The sequence below is a fragment of the Mchenga conophoros genome, linkage group LG16 (genome assembly GCF_057382185.1).
Source record: "Mchenga conophoros isolate Kocher_MC1m ecotype Shallow Benthic linkage group LG16, M_conophoros_male_GT1.1, whole genome shotgun sequence".
NCBI classification, from domain to species: domain Eukaryota; kingdom Metazoa; phylum Chordata; class Actinopteri; order Cichliformes; family Cichlidae; genus Mchenga; species Mchenga conophoros.
The window spans coordinates 1279793-1296177 of record NC_140541.1 but is presented as its reverse complement, the minus strand read 5'-3'; positions in this window follow the sequence as shown (position 1 = coordinate 1296177).

Sequence of the window (16385 nt, the reverse complement as noted above, 5' to 3'; positions counted from 1 at the left end):
ATTGAGCATGCATCAAGAATCAGAATCAGAATCAGAACACTTTATTGATCCCTGGGGGAAATTATTTTTCGTTACAGTGCTCCATTTTAAACAAACATTAACAAAGACAGACAATGCACTAACTAAGAATAGCACAATATATATACAGGCATATATATACATAAAAGTCACTATTAATAAATAGCTGAAAAAGAACATGTGCAAGAAGGGGGTAGCTGTAGCAGCAAACAGTGTGTTAAGTGGATGCGTTGTACAGGGAGATGGCCACAGGCAGGAAAGATTTCCTGTGTCGTTCAGTGGTGCTTTTCGGTAATCTCAGTCTCTCACTGAACGAGTTCCTGTGACTGACCAGCATGTCATGGAGTGGGTGGGAGGTGTTATCCAACATTGTCTTCATCTTGGACAGCATCCGCCTCTCCGACACCACCTTGAGGGAGTCCAGCTCCATCCCCACAACATTGCTGGCCTTACGGATTAGTTTATTAAGTCTGTTGGCATCTGCGACCCTCAGCCTGCTCCCCCAGCATGCAACAGCATAGAGGATCGCACTGGCCACAACAGACTCGTAGAAAATCCTCAGCATTTTCTGGCAGATGTTGAAGGACCTCAGTCGCCTCAAAAAATAGAGACGACTCTGGCCCTTCCTGTAAAGTGCTGTGGTGTTTTTAGCCCAGTCCAGTTTATTGTCAATGTGTACTCCAAGGTATTTATAGTCCTCCACAATGTCAACACTGACCCCCTGGATTGAAACAGGGGTCAAGTGTTTCCTGGTCTTCCTGAAGTCCACGATCAGTTCCTTGGTCTTTGCCACGTTGAGCTGCAGATGATTCTGCTCACACCACGTGACAAAGGAGTCGACCACAGCCCGGTACTCTGTCTCATCATCCCTGCTGATGCATCCAACCACCGCAGAGTCATCAGAAAACTTCTGAAGATGGCAGGTCTCTGTGCAGTGGCTGAAGTCTGTGGTGTCCAGGGTGAAGAGGAAGGGGGAGAGGACAGTCCCCTGTGGTGCCCCTGTGTTGCTGATCACCTTGTCAGACACAAACTTTGGGAGATGTACATATTGTGGTCTTCCTGAAGATCACATCTCTACTGGTATAATCACATAAACAGGCTCTTTGAATTAGTTTTGATTAGAATGGGGGGAGGGAGCAGGTTTTGCATGTAATAGATTATTTACACCACCATATGTTTTTACTCAGATGAGATGTTTGAAAGTTGTTGAGGTGGAGATTTTCACAGAAGTTATTTGCTTTACAGAGGTGATGTTAAAATGTGTCTTTGAAACATTGTTAATATGTTACTACATTAGGATTTAACTAAAGCACAAAGCATGATAATTTAAGCTTTTTAAAACTTTTTCAGCACAATTTACGATTTTTCATAAAACCAAAAGATCTTTTATCCAGACCCTGATTAGATTATAATATTATTTTATGCCATGCTATACCCCTAATTAAAGATTGTGAATTATTATGTAGTTTTAGTTTGCATTATTCTCCTGAATTAGAAGAAGCTGATAACTATTGCATTAGTTAAATTGATGTGCATTATATTAAACTGTTGACTTATTGTGAATGAATGATATTGTTTTATGATGCATTATACTGCTGAGTTATAAGAAATACTGTTTGCAGAAAGTCATCGCCTTATTTGTCTGATTAAAAGAGAACAGAACATGCTGGAGTTTTCTGCCCCATCTCAGCAGGAGCAGATAAACAGGGAGCCAAGGTCGTAGCTTAGGCGCTGTGTGAGAGAAGGCATGTGAATGTTTAGGCTTTGTATGATAAGGTGGAGGCACCAGAGGCTATAAAAGTTTGAGCAATGCTCCACCATTTTGAGATTTTGAGGCTGTCTGCATCAGTGTCCATCTCCCACGCGTGTGATCATTAAAATCATCGTTTGACTCAACCCGACCGGACCAGTGTTGTTATTGTGGTTTTTCTCTTGTCTCCACCCCCAATATTTTGAACCATAACATTTTGGGGGCTCGTCCTGTGGTATTGGGGTGGAATTTAAAAGTTTGGACGGTCCGAGGTTGTCGAACGGACAGGCACGAGCCAGTGGTCTGATGTGAGTGGGCATAAGCCGGCTTATCTAAAGGTAAGGCACTACCTGTTGAATTATTTCCAAAGTGTGCCAAATTGGATATGACTAAATTAAAGTCTACTCACTGAAATTACTGGTAGAGGGTCTTTTTTTAATTGTGATGAGGATCCGCGTGTGTTATGCAGTTAAAGTCGGCTAAGAGTCTTTAATGAAGTTGAAAAAGTATGAAATGCTGGGTTAGAGTCCCAAGGAAATGAGATAAAGGCTCAAGTAGTTTGGTAGGGAATTGGTTATGTGTTGTTTAGAAAATTAGGCCAGAGACTGTTCCAGAAGTAACAGAGGCTGGGATTGGCCGTAAAAAAGTTATCTTTCTTCGGTGAGACCCGTTATAGTAAAATTTTTCAAATTGTGTAGGCGAAAATTATTATAGAACGGCGGTTAGAGTCCGCTAAGAAGCACATAGCCCGGAGGTTACGCTCCCTCCTGGCCGTGGACGCGCAGCTTTGACCTGTCGTCGAACAGGGATAGTTCAGTTTGGCTTAGCTGTGGGGTACAGGGCATCCTGAAATAAGCTAGGAGTTAGAGTCTCCTCACCGTTTGGAACGGTGTGATGTGCTTTTTTGGATACTGTTCAATTGAGTTAGGGACCTTAGGAATTAGGCCAGATACAGTTAGAGTCTGATACTGGTTGATTGATTACAAAAAAGTGAGACTTTCTTCGGTAAGACCCGTTATTTTAAATTTGTCGAAATTGTGTAGGCACTCTTTAGAAATTAGGTCAGAAACTGTTCCAGAAGTAACAGATACTGTTTGATTGATTACAAAAAAGTGAGACTTTCTTCGGTAAGACCCGTTATATTAAATTTGTCGAAATTTGTTAGGTGCTGAATCTGTCAGGCCTGTCAGTGATTGTAAATATAAGACGTCTTTGTAATATAAAATAAAAGAGTTTTGTCTGAGCTTTGTGTGACCCTGTGTGTGACGACAGCGCATTGCAGCGCTGCGAGCTATTTTTAGACTGTGTGTGAACATGCCAATGAGCGGTGACGCGCACAGAGGACTTTGCTTCCTGTTTAGCGTGTTATTGAGTTTTATAATTATGATTTGCAAACAATGATACATGCCTGTAATTAAAACGCTGATTTTGCTGATTATAATATTACAAATAAGGTTTTGAATGACTAGGGTGTGAATGATGTTGGGTTTTAAAACTGAAACTCAGAGAGGAGTGTGTTGGGAGACTGTCATGTAGTCTGCAGTGCAAAGGTGGGCGTCTTGCCTGCTGGTCTATTTAACAGTGATGAAAATGATATTAAATAAATCTCTCAGTGTGTTGATACAGGTGGCTACGGGCCTGGACCAACTGCCCCCACAAGCGCAGCGGCCGAAGCAAATTATAGTAATGGAAACCAAACTCAGCAAGAATCAGCAGCTGTGGAAAAGACAGCAGCAGCAGAGAATTAAAGGAGAAATTAAGAGAAGTTTTAATTCATAAAATTGGGGCCAACAGACTTGTGGAGGTTGGGAAGGCGTCCGGAGCATCACAACAAAAAGGTGAAACAAAAACACACACAAGCAGAGAACTGTGAGAGAGGCACATGTTAGAGAAATGCCTCGTTCGAGAAAAAAAAACGTTAAATTAGCCCATTTACAAACGCACATACACGCAATGAAGAAACAGCTTACACCCATGAACACGTGAAGATTTTCCAGCAAGTAAAGCAGTGAAACTTAACATATACCCGCCGTTAAATAATAAAGTTTATCCACTACTAACAAATAAACTCCTTGGGTTGCAGTACAACAACTTAACTTCAAAAAAAAAAAAAAAAAGAAGACACGACAAATTTAGTGGTTAATAAAAGTCAAATTGTGACATGTTTTCTGCTGATTGATTAATACAAGTGATTACTAAATGAAAGAAAATTCCAATTTTTGTGCTTTTAAACATGATCTTAAGAATTTTAACATGTACCTGTGTTGTCCTGTCAGCTTAGTGGGTCATGAGTGGATTATATGGAGAGAAAAAACAAAAAAAGGGGGAGAGAAGGCTGACACAGGGCCTGGTCCCGTTGTTTCTCCCCTCTCTGAATAATGCAGCCAAAATAACATCATTTTCCTGTTCGTTTGTTTTTGTTTTGTGTTTGTTTTGTTTTTTCTCTTTATGCTTGATTACAGGCTGCTTTGTCGGCCCGGGAAGCCGAGGCGGACCCTGGACTCCTGCTCCCCCCCACTACCATCTTTGCTCTCTCCTCTACCATCTTTGATGTGACCCTGACCAAATGCTAAAGCAGCTGGACCCACAACAACAACTTGAAAACGTCAACAGAGCTGCAAGAAAACGATCTCATGCAGCAGAGACGGAGAGAGTTAAATCCAAGGCCCGTTTCACTACACGGGGAGATTTCCGTCAGCGTCTTTTCTTTCTGATAAGACTGAGAAAGGCCCGGCTCCCACCACCGATTCTGACCACCTTATATAGAGGAACTATCAAGAGCATCCTGAGCAGCTGTATCACTGTCTGGTTTGGGAACAGCACCATGCCGGACAGACGAGCTCTACAGAGGGTTGTAAAATCAGCTGAGCGCACCATCCGCTCCGAGCACCCTGACCTGCACTCAATCTACAGCAGGCGGTGCTGGACCAAGACCAGGAAGATCGTGAAGGACCTCAGCCATCCCAACAACAGACTGTTCTCTCTGTTGCTGTGTACGTGACAAATAAACATCTGGATTTGGAAAACGAGGCACTCGCAAAGCCACCAGCATTGTGCCTGATCAGACACACCCCTCTCACACACTCTTTACATTCTTGCCATATGGAAAAAGACAGCTTCAGCTGACAGAGCTGTGATGAGACGCCCATTAAGCCCATGATGAAAAGTGAGGCCGAGCAAAACCATGCTGACCTTAACCACTCTGCATTAAAACTGTGCAGGACAGTGACGGACCAACAATGACCATCGGGCAGCAAAAAGGGCGTGCCAGAGACAGGAGGAGTAACTGAGGTCAGGAGGCACCTCAGAATGGACAAAACACCAGGAGAAAATGAGCTGAAGGCACAGGTGTCGGGGCTCGGCCAGGAGCTGACCTCTGAGAAGAGCCGAACAGCAAAGCCGCAAAAGGCCGTGGAGCAAAGCAAGGAAAACATCGATGGACTTCAATATGAAGTGGACGGAAAAGATTGTGAGGTTTCTGCCCCTCAGTAAGAGCTCAAGGCATCAGAGCAGATAACTGAGCATGGCTCAGGAGGAGCTGGCTGATTATCGAACCCATCAGACTTGGAGTCCCAGACACACGACTTGAAATCAGGCTCAGGACCTCAGCAAGGAGATGAGAACAAAGCAGAACGAGCAGCAGTGACAGCAGCTGAACTTTGACCTGAACAAAATCTTGAATTGGCTGGGAGAAACAGAGGAAGAGCTGGAGCAGCAGCGTAGACTGGAGCTTGACACTGACATCCAGATGATTGAGCTGCGTATCAAAACCCTGAAGGAGCTACAGAAGCAAAAGGGTCAAGCTAAGGAGGAGTGGAATAAGGAGAAGATGCAGGATACTGGAGGAAAGCACTGCCTCAATTGGGGCCAGAACCAGTATGGACAGAACTTTGAGCAGCAGCACGAACGGATGCAAACGGACTGAAAAGGAGGAGGGCAGGACCCCAGGGCACGCTTCAGGCCGTGGTTTACCCAGAACACCAGAACAGGAAAGTGATGAACATAAACACCCACACAAACACACACATCTACATGCACTGACTCAGAATGAAGAAAAACACACATATGCACATATGCACTCGTTGATGGAGTGAGAAATGACACACACACCTGCAAAAAACAAAATGCTGATTCAATTCACTGAGAAGTGATCCACACACACACACATCTACAAGCTTGTGCAATAAAGAGTGATACACACACGCTGATGCAATGAAGAATGCTTTACTAACAAATGCTGCACACAAACATCCGAATATGGAGTCGGTTACAACAATAAGAACTCATTGATTGTTTATTGGTTAAATGCATTTCATGCCACACAGAGGGCATCTGTGTAGATTTAGGGGACAAGGTCTAAAGTAGTTTGGTTGTGAAAACAATGTCTGTGCGTGATGTCTGTTTATGGCTTAAGGCCTCCACTGAATTGTGTACTGTGCTTCACACAGCCTGATAAGGAGCAGTGGCACAGAGTGAAAATGATGAGTGAACGATGTGAGTTTTATTTTGGAGAGAATATGAAAAGGTTGTGTTGATTTGACTCAGTTGTTTAAGTTTCTGCCAAAGCAAAACATTTGTGTGTAACCAGTGTCCACTATTGAATTAAGTTGATCCAACATGTTTTTGTCAGTGAAAAAAGGAGTTATGGTGCCTGTATGCCTACACAATATAGTGTGTGAGGTTTTGGTTGATTTTTGGGTTTTGTTTGACACTAGGTTGATTCTATCAGTGAGGTTTGGATTGTTCTCTTTCTCTAAGAGAGAGAAAGATGGTTTGAACTTTGGACATGTTTGCAATGGGCCCCAGTATCTGTTATTATATGAGTGTTTTATTGTTTACGTTTGTTTTTCTTTTGTTACAGTGCACTGAGATAAGAACATCAGAGAGGTGTGATCCACCGGTGGTGATATTTTGGTATTTTGTGAGTTCCTGATTTAACAAATCAGCTCTTTAATCCAGGCCTGAGAGATTGAACTTTAAAGCGCTATAAAATATTCTTATTGAAAACAGTCGCAAAGTATTTTTTCTCCATGATTATAATGGGCTTGGGAGAAAATTCACTTATATGGGACACTGATCCTGAAGCCTAAAAGGATTGCAGCGAGTCAATCCAGTCTAAAGAAGGAAAAACAAACAAGGAACTGTTTCCTTTAAAATGATGACGTCATCTTGCTGGTGATGGAGCCTCGAATAGGTTGCGCGTGAGACTCCATTATCAGCAATATCTGGTATGAATGTGTGTGGATGTATGCATGACTGGACTGTGATGGACTGACGACTAAAAGTTTAACTGACTTGATACTGAGACAAAAACGGTGCCGACTTTAGGATTATTGAATGTCCACAGACAATTCACCTAGCCTGTAAAAGAAGGGTGGATGTTTTGTCTTGCTTTGTTTTGTTTGCAAGAACAGAAGGAGGTCAGAGATTAAAGAGCTGTAGCTTCACAGGAGTGTGAACTGCAGACTTAACCCTTTGGTTGCTAATTTTGAGTTACTGATGTTTGCATTAAGAAAATTGTGTTTTAGTAGCTGTGTTTTAATTAATGTATCATATTATATGGTTGGGAATGTTAAATGCTAAAGTGAAGAAAAGGTTTGATTCCACTCATGACTGAACATGTTATTATTAACCATAGTGGGTCACTGTAAAAAGTCAATTAATTTTATAGAGGTAGAAAGAAAAAAAAACCCTCCACTGAGGTCTATGAATAACAGGGGAATGATAGACAGCCACACTCAAAATGGAGATATGTAATGATAAACACTGGTCCCCGTCTTTTGGGCGCTTTCTTGAAGTAGTCAACAATTTAAAAGTAAGATAAAATAACAGGGGCATGTGCTGAGGGGTGGTGCTGCACAAGAACAAGAGTAAAATAAAGAAAATATTGTTTTTAGTTTTGAGAAGTGCAAATTAAAATGTACCATTACACTCAGAGGATCAATATGAAGGTTGATATATGTTAATTTTGAATGAAGTACATGACTGATGGCTGTTCTGTCCTGAGCTTTTGTTTTTACAGCACTCGCTTGATCACACCAACAGTTTCTCGCCATCGAAGAGGGGTACTTGCAAAAAATAGAGAATGGGGAGGAATATCATCAAAACTGGAAAAAGGTAATCCCGAAAGGGGGTGATAACGCCATAACTTTCACTTATGGTCAAATTTTCAAAATTTGACCCCGAACTTGAAAAATTCTTCAAACATTTAGAGACAAAGTGGAGGTTTAGATCAACACATGTCACAAACCACGTAAGGCTGGAGCATTTGAATCAAAAAGGTGAATTGATACATAGCAAAAATGTTGATCATATTGATTATGTTTATTCCAGTGTGCAGAGCAAGGTTATTATTATTAAAGACAACAAATGAAATAACGAAAACTAGAAGTGGAAAAAATTGCGTTAACGGAAATAAAATCAAAACAAAAAGGAAAACTAACTAATACTGTAATGAATGTTCACAAAATTAATTAGATTTATAGCAGAAGGTGTTTAGTTGCATTGATAAGTATTTTCATTTTTTCTTTTTCTTTTTTCTTTTTTCTTTTTAAGATAAATCAAGTGTTGGGACGGTAAAATAAACACATTACAAAAACAAAATTGTTTTTAACTAATTTTATTTAAATTTTACAACATGTGCACCACAGTGCACAAGGGGAGTTCATTGATCACGAATGTGAAATTAACAACATTCAAGAGCTGTTTAAGAAGATTACACATTCCACTGAAATTGTTGTAAGCAGGATATTAAAACTGATTTATATAACAATATCATAAAGATGTAGATCAGGGATCAACTTAGAAGTCACTGACACTTCACTAGCTGTAAGCCATTGGTTCAGGAACAAGTGATTGCACTGGGCTTTCTATTTCACAAAAGTCAATTCATTTATGATATCTGAGGAAGTACTATGATTTTTTTTTTTTTTTTTATTCGGACACACAAAGGAACATTTGGCACTTCCCACATCTCACATGTGTTTTACTGTTGCAACCATTCTACAACTGAAATGCCTTGGACTCTTAACCATTTCAGGCAAGTGGAGTGAACCATATTTTGCTACACTCTCATCGGACGGGGGCTTCCTTTTATTGATCTTTGGAGAGAAGTCTTCATTACTGTTACTATTCAGGTCTTGTTCACATGTTTGTCCCAGGGTTCTCAGCCAAGAGGAGCTTAAACTCCAGATACTGTGAGTTCTTTTCACACATTGAGATCACTGATAACTTTTAGCAATGACGTGATCTTGTAGAAACAATTAGGTGTTATGGATTCAGCTATAATTGCGACTCTTATTTTTTACTTTACTGGAAAAGATTTCTGCATTTTACCCATATTTTCTTTTAACTCAAAATCAAAAAATTCCAGATTCTCCTACATGTTGGTTTTGCACCAAATAGGATGACAGATTTTAGGTGGCCCTGTGTTTTTCTCTATTACATTTGCCACTGCATCTCGATAATCTTTGTGTGGCTTCTAGTGGGTCCTGACCCTCTCATATTTTGAAAAAATCTATGTTTGAATCTCCCTCAATAATTCTGTTAAGAATTCTCTCCACCTTTGTCAAAAGTTGTCTATTAGGAAAAAGTGAAATAAATATAAGTACAAAGTCCCAATGTGTAGAGCACACATTAATAAATTAGTCATGTTCTCTGTGAAACTAAATAAGCCTAATTCTCAAAGAACCCTCAACTTATTTACTAGATGTTTATTTTTTGAATAAAATAAAAATCTGAGTTTAACAAAACATTTTAAATGTAAATATCAAGCTTACCTTCCTTTCTTCCATAAAATGTGCTTGTGGGCACACCAGCCATTTTGAAAAGGTGGGAAAACCAATTGGCAAGGCCACACCCCCACACATGTGATATAATTTTAAAGGTACTGTCATCCTCTCTAAGAAACATCAGGACTTAGAGGAGTGGCAAGTAGAGTATGAGAGCTACAAGCAAAAACTAAATGTGTACTACATTGCGCAAAAAATGAATTACTGGGCCATCAGGGGGTTATGAGGGACATTTATGACACGAAAAATCCCACAAACCTTAAAGTGCACTTGAAAAGCTCACACAAGAAGGTTAACCTAGCTTACCTAGAAGACCTCATCAGGGGGAGCACACTCCCCGTCTTTGAAGAGCTCCCCCACTCAACCCGCATCCCCCGAAAACAGCTAACCCCAGATAAGGTAGCGTGATGTATCCCGAGATAACAGGACTGGGACATCTAAATAAATGTGTGAAACAATCACCTTCAAAAAGGTTATTAATCCACTTCAACCTAAATTAGGAACATTTGGTGCGGCAAGAGTTAACAGGTATTAGTCTCAACACCCAAGGATAACCTGGAGAGCATGATTGATATGATGGAACTGAGATTTTGTTACACTTAATTTTTGCAAAACACAACTAAAACTGAACTGAAACTAAGGATTTTCAGAAAATGAAAACTAGACTAAACTAGCAAACTAGCATTGGTAAAAACTAATTACAACTGGTAAAAATTGAAAATCTGGAGTCGAAACTAAATAAAAATAAAACTAATGAAAATGGCGAAACGTTTAAAACCCTGGTGCAGAGATTGGCAAATCTGACCAGGAAATGTATATGATGGATTGTAAGGACAGTCAGCGTTAAAGCCACTTTTGACAGTCCATACTAGGATGGCATTGGACATCTTCGGGGCGGAAGAGGGTTGGTGTGACCAAGGTGTGGTTTGGCTTGTTGTATGTATATTTTGAGATCATATGGCTCTGGATGGACCAGTTACCAGGGCATGGAAGGAGGACAGACTCATTAAAGGAGGAGAAGGAATTTCCTGGGATTGGAGATCCTCTGGGTGAGTGGTCGATTAAAAGCATGCGTAAAATAGAAGTTATCTGTTGTTATTGATTGGTAATAGATTGATAATTGGCCACATTTACAGCTGTATTGACTTGTTGTGGACGTAGTCGACTTCAGGTTTAAACACTCTAATTAACAGGTTGAAAATAGTGACATTAAAGGAAGAGTATGCAGCGCCACCCTGTCAGACGCCAGTGATGGTGGAGCTCACTGATGAATCAGGTGAGCTGGATTCATGGCTGATTCAAAACTAAGATCCCCCTGCTGTGGTCAGTAAGGGGAGAACAGGGGGAAATAAAATTAAGAGTAAAAGAGGCATTTATAAACGTTTATGGGTCAAGTGAAACGGGATAAAAGGGGGTTTTACTGTTATTTTAATATCAGCATTATTATTGTATGAGAATCATGCAACAAGCATCGCATCGATGATCATTTATTGAAGCTTTTGACCTTGTACTAACATCTGTGTTCCTGTGATTGTTATAACCTCTGATGAATCTTTATTTACAGGTGTTAGGATAATGATATAATTTTTCATTGCAGGTGTAACCATGATCATTTCATACATATTGCAACTTGTTGCTCATTGTAGAGTTGTGCTCAAGTTAATAAGGGTTAAAAGCTACAGTCAGCGCGAATGTCTGACTGATCTATTGAGGGAAAAGGCTTCGAGCATAGAAGGCCGCACGCGCTTACAAAACACTGATATCATGTTATTCTTTGTGATCTTTTCTTCAATTATGTCTTTAAGGTTAGTTTAAATAGTGGCAGTTAATTAAACGACATTTATTAAAATATTAAATACCTGAGTCAGAACATTACACGCAGATCACCTTAAGAGTCTGGGAAACTTTGTAGCTGCCTAATTTTTTTTTGAATGTTCTAGCTCTGTTGATTTGACACATTGGAATGTGTCAAAAAAGGGGGGGGGGGGGGGGAGTGGAGCTTTAACATCAAACAAGGATTATTTGAACATTTTATAACTTCATTTGTGTCTTTAATACCTTAGGTATGGTAAAGCTTAAGCTAATAGCGGTCCGAGAAGACGGACCTTTTAGAGAATCAGTGAGAAGCATAGATCATCACGTCCATGTTTAAGCATTAATCATTGAAATGAACTGAATAGCGTTTAGAAGATTTGTTAATTTCTTTGTCTTTTGTTAAAAAGAGGGGTTTCAATAATTCTCAGACATATCTTGCAAATGTGCTTATAACGAGTTGGCACTTGGTCTTTTGAAGGTCAGAAGCTTCGTTCGGCGTGATTGTCCGGACTGATATATTGCAGGTACTGACTTTGAGTGCAGAGGGCTAAATGCAAACACGCTTACACACACATAGGATATGATTAGAATAAGTCCCTGGGACATTCTGAATGTTTAGACCAATTCTGAATCACTAGAAGGTCAATAGATAACAACATTAGATTATTAGGGGTAGGAAGAGAGGTGTTTTGGTTTTCTGTCTCTTACAGAGAAAGGAACAGACACCAGACGAGGTCACAGATATGCGAGGATCCTCCGCAGCAGAGACAGACACAGTGACTGCCGAGACATCAACTGGGTCCAAGGGTCATGGCGTTTGGGCTCCAGCTAGTCACCACAAAAGGATGGATCCCATAAACACAGCAATAACCATGAAGAGGTTGGCGGAAATCCGGGAACACCAGACCAACGAAGTTCGAGAGGCGTTTGAAAAAAAGGGGGCACCTTCCTGTTCCTTTTTCTGGAGGATACACAGATCGTTGTTTGAAATCGGGGCAGAATAATCCCCTGATCTGTGCCATGACTGAAGGGTTGTCTAACCCCTAAGGTTGAAGAATGAAGAGCAGAGGATCACCCAACTGGACGACACTGGTAGCTGCAGCAATAAAATAAAGGCTAAAAGCTGTGGGAGACCTGGGGAGTGTCATCTGTACCCGCTATTGTTGGAATAATAGTTTTTCTTGCATCTGAACTGCGCAAACACAGAGGTCATCCCACATATGGTTCGCCCCTCAGGGGGACAAAAGGACCTCAGGAGTGAGAAGAAATGAACCCGGCCACACTGAATTGAAGGGTGTTGGTGAGGTCATTAGAATAATGACCTCACCAACACTAAAGATTGTGAATTATTATGTAGTTTTAGTTTGCATTATTCTCCTGAATTAGAAGAAGCTGATAACTATTGCATTAGTTAAACTGATGTGCATTATATTAAACTGTTGATTTATTGTGAATGAATGATATTGTTTTATGATGCATTATACTGCTGAGTTATAAGAAATACTGTTTGCAGAAAGTCATCGCCTTATTTGTCTGATTAGAAGAGAACAGAACATGCTGGAGTTTTCTGCCCCATCTCAGCAGGAGCAGATAAACAGGGAGCCAAGGTCGTAGCTTAGGCGCTGTGTGAGAGAAAGCATGTGAATGTTTAGGTTTTATGATAAGGTGGAGGCACCAGAGGGTATAAAAGTTTGAGCAATGCTCCACCATTTTGAGATTTTGAGGCTGTCTGCATCAGTGTCCATCTCCCACGTGTGTGATCATTAAATCATCGTTTGACTCAACCCGACCGGACCAGTGTTGTTATTGTGGTTTTTCTCTTGTCTCCATCCCCAATATTTTGAACCTTAACAATGTGTAATGAGGGTGTGAGTAATGTGAATGTCTAAGTTGTGGGATAAAATTGAGGCAGAGGCAGCCAGAAGGGGGGGGGGGGGGGGGGTAGCCTCCTCTGCACCCTGGTGACATACCCCTACTCCAAGGCACTGCATGTGTGGGTGGTTGTGGTGGAGCGGGAAGAGGGAGGCAGCTGAAGATGGGGAGGGAAGGAAGGGAGGGGCAGGTGACCCACTTGGAGTGTGGACCTCTCCCACACTCCACAACCCGCCAGGGAAAGGGGGCCCAGGCCCATCCAGACCGGGGCCCAGTGCAGCAGCGCCTCCCGGCCCCACAGAGCCCGGGACAGTCCACCCAACCCCACCACAGAGAAAACTGCACCCACCCCACCATCCACTCATCTTCCAGACTACATAAGACAATAGACGCCCAGGCTGAGATCTTCCTCCACCTCTCCTGTATCTCCCCCTCCTGCAGAGAGAGTTCCTGAAGAGAGGAAAGCTCCTGCAAGATGTGACAGCCTACCCCACCAGTTGAAGAGCCCCCCAGGTGGCTCGACACACCGGCGGAACCCTGCTCCAGGGCTGGGCCCCCATGCACCCACCCGCCCAGAACCCCGGCAACACACCAACCAGGACCCAAGCCCCCGAGGCCCGGCCAGGGCCCCAGCCCAGAGACGGAGCGCCCCCAGAACCTCACGCCCATCCTGGACCCACCCAGGGGCAGACAGGCTACCAGGTCAGTAACCCACGTATATATTCACACTGGTTGACTGGCATAGATCGAGTGTGCATGTGTCTATGTGTGCATGCATATGTGTCCATATTTGTGTATCTGCTGGCAGCTCCTTCTTTCTTTTGTAAGGTTCGTAAGTTATTATGTTTCTTTTAAGTCACAATATTTTTGCTAAGATTTTTTGTTAATGCTCCATGTGACAAAAACAAGCCTGCGTCTGTGTCTATGTGTGTAGGGGATGCAGCTGTATTGACAGGTAAAAGTGCAAAGCCTGAGGAAATGGACAGAAGCAGCACCTCTGATTGGTGGATTGAAATGGAGAAGATTCAGACTGATTGACCAGCATAAAAACACACAGGACACTCCATGCTCTGTGTGTCTGTGTTTGTGACTGTGTATATTTGTGTGTGCGTGTGCGTGACTGTGTGTGTGTGTGTGTCTCTGCATGTCCATGAGTCTGTATGTTCGTGTGTCTGTGTTTATGTTTACGTCCATGTTTGTACAAATTGTCTCCTGGACGTGGGTTATGTGTCACTTTTTTTTCTGTGTGTGTGTATGTGTGTGTCCATATTTGTGAGCATTTCTGCAAATTTCTCACAGTTGAACAACAAGTAGTTTTGAGAAAAGTTCAGCTTTTTTCAGCTGGCCATTTTGCTTTTCCAATATTTCTGCTTAAGTTATTACTTTTCTGCTAAATTACAGTATTTCTGCTACTATGTTGCATCTCTACCAAGTTATACTATTATACCATTTTATACTAAGATATACTGTTACAAACTTTCTGTCAAGTTTTTATGTTTGTGCTAGTTATTCTCATTATTTCTGAATTACAATACTTATCCTATGTTGTAGTATTTCTTCCAAGTTACCATGTTGCTACTAGGTTACAATACTTCTGCTAAGTTCTGATATGTTATAGTATGTTTCTGACAAGTTATTACATATTTGCTAAGTTGTTATGCTTTTTTTTTTTGTTTTTTTTGTTTTTTTTGCCTGTCCTGTTTGGCTTTTTTGCCATCAGAATTATTGTCTAAAGGCAAAGAAAGATGCCCAACGGATTTACTTTACCAAATTGACCATCCCAGCCTTGCCTTAATGGTCCATTTGATTCACCTTTTATTGTTTATTTTATTTTCACTTGCTGAATACGGGACAGACTTGACTGGGAGAAAGAAAGAGGGAAAGAGAAAAAGCTGAGAAGAGGGATGGGGGAGAAGGGCAAAAAACAAAAACCAACAGAATGGGCAGAAAAAAGAAAGAAAAGAAATCTATCGATCACCTGGATCGCCTGTTGAGAAAAAAAAAGAAAACAAGCAGAAGAGAACAAGAGTAATAGAATAAACAACATCACAATGACAATGACAATGACAATACTTATTATCCACCCTGATTTACGAATAAATTCTTTACAAATCCTACCATGTGGATTCATGGATTTTTTTTCACATTCTGTCTCTCACAGTTGAAGTGTACCTCTGGTGCAAATTACTGACCTCTGTCATCATTTTAAGTGGGGGAACTTGCACAATCGGTGGCTGACTAAATACTTTTTTGCCCCACTGTACACTTGCAATACATAGCTTTTTATCAAGTATAGATAGTTTAATGATTAAGAATCTGCCCTCTGGATCTATAACTGTATCGAGTACTGTGAAATTAATTTTTTTATGTATTAAAATTGCTACTCCCCTTTGTCTAAAATTATAACAAGCTGAGAACACTTTAGGAAACTCAGGTGTTTTAAGTTCATTCGAACCTCTAAGAGGTCTGTGGGTCTCTTGTAAAAGGACAACATCTGCCTGTAGTTTTTTGAGTTGGTTAAATATTTTTACCTCTTTTCTCTGGAGCCAGCTCCATTTATATTCCATGTAATGAACCTCAGTGTACCCATAGATGTTTGTGTATAACTAGGGATGTATGCTGTGTGCGTCGCTTAGACAGGTGGAGAGAATACGTCACTTGTTCATAAATAAAGAGAAGGAGAGAGAGAAAAAATGTGTGGCGAGATGCTCCCTGAGTCTGACTATGTGTTTGCATATTTACTAATATCAGTAGGCTTGGCTTAAGTGTGTGTATCCTAAACGACTGTGTGCGCTGTCTGACTGAAGTAAATGTGCTGCCGTTGAGCGCATGGTGCGTATGTGTCGAAATAAAGGATGTTTGTGGATGAAGCAGGTGATCGAGGCAGTGAAAGGAATAAAGAAAGAAACCAAGGTCAGGGTCAGTAGCATAAAACCAAGAGGGCGAAAAAAAAGAAAAAAAAACAAGAAGAAAAAACAAAAAAACAAAACGTAAACATTCCAATTAAACCATTGACGGAGAGTGACGGTGTTAGTTCTGCTATGAAATCACACTTTAAGATGCGATTTGATACCGGTAAGTTAAACAGATGTTAATGCAAGTTAGTGTGAGTGGATAGGGAAAGGGTGTTGCTGATTCTT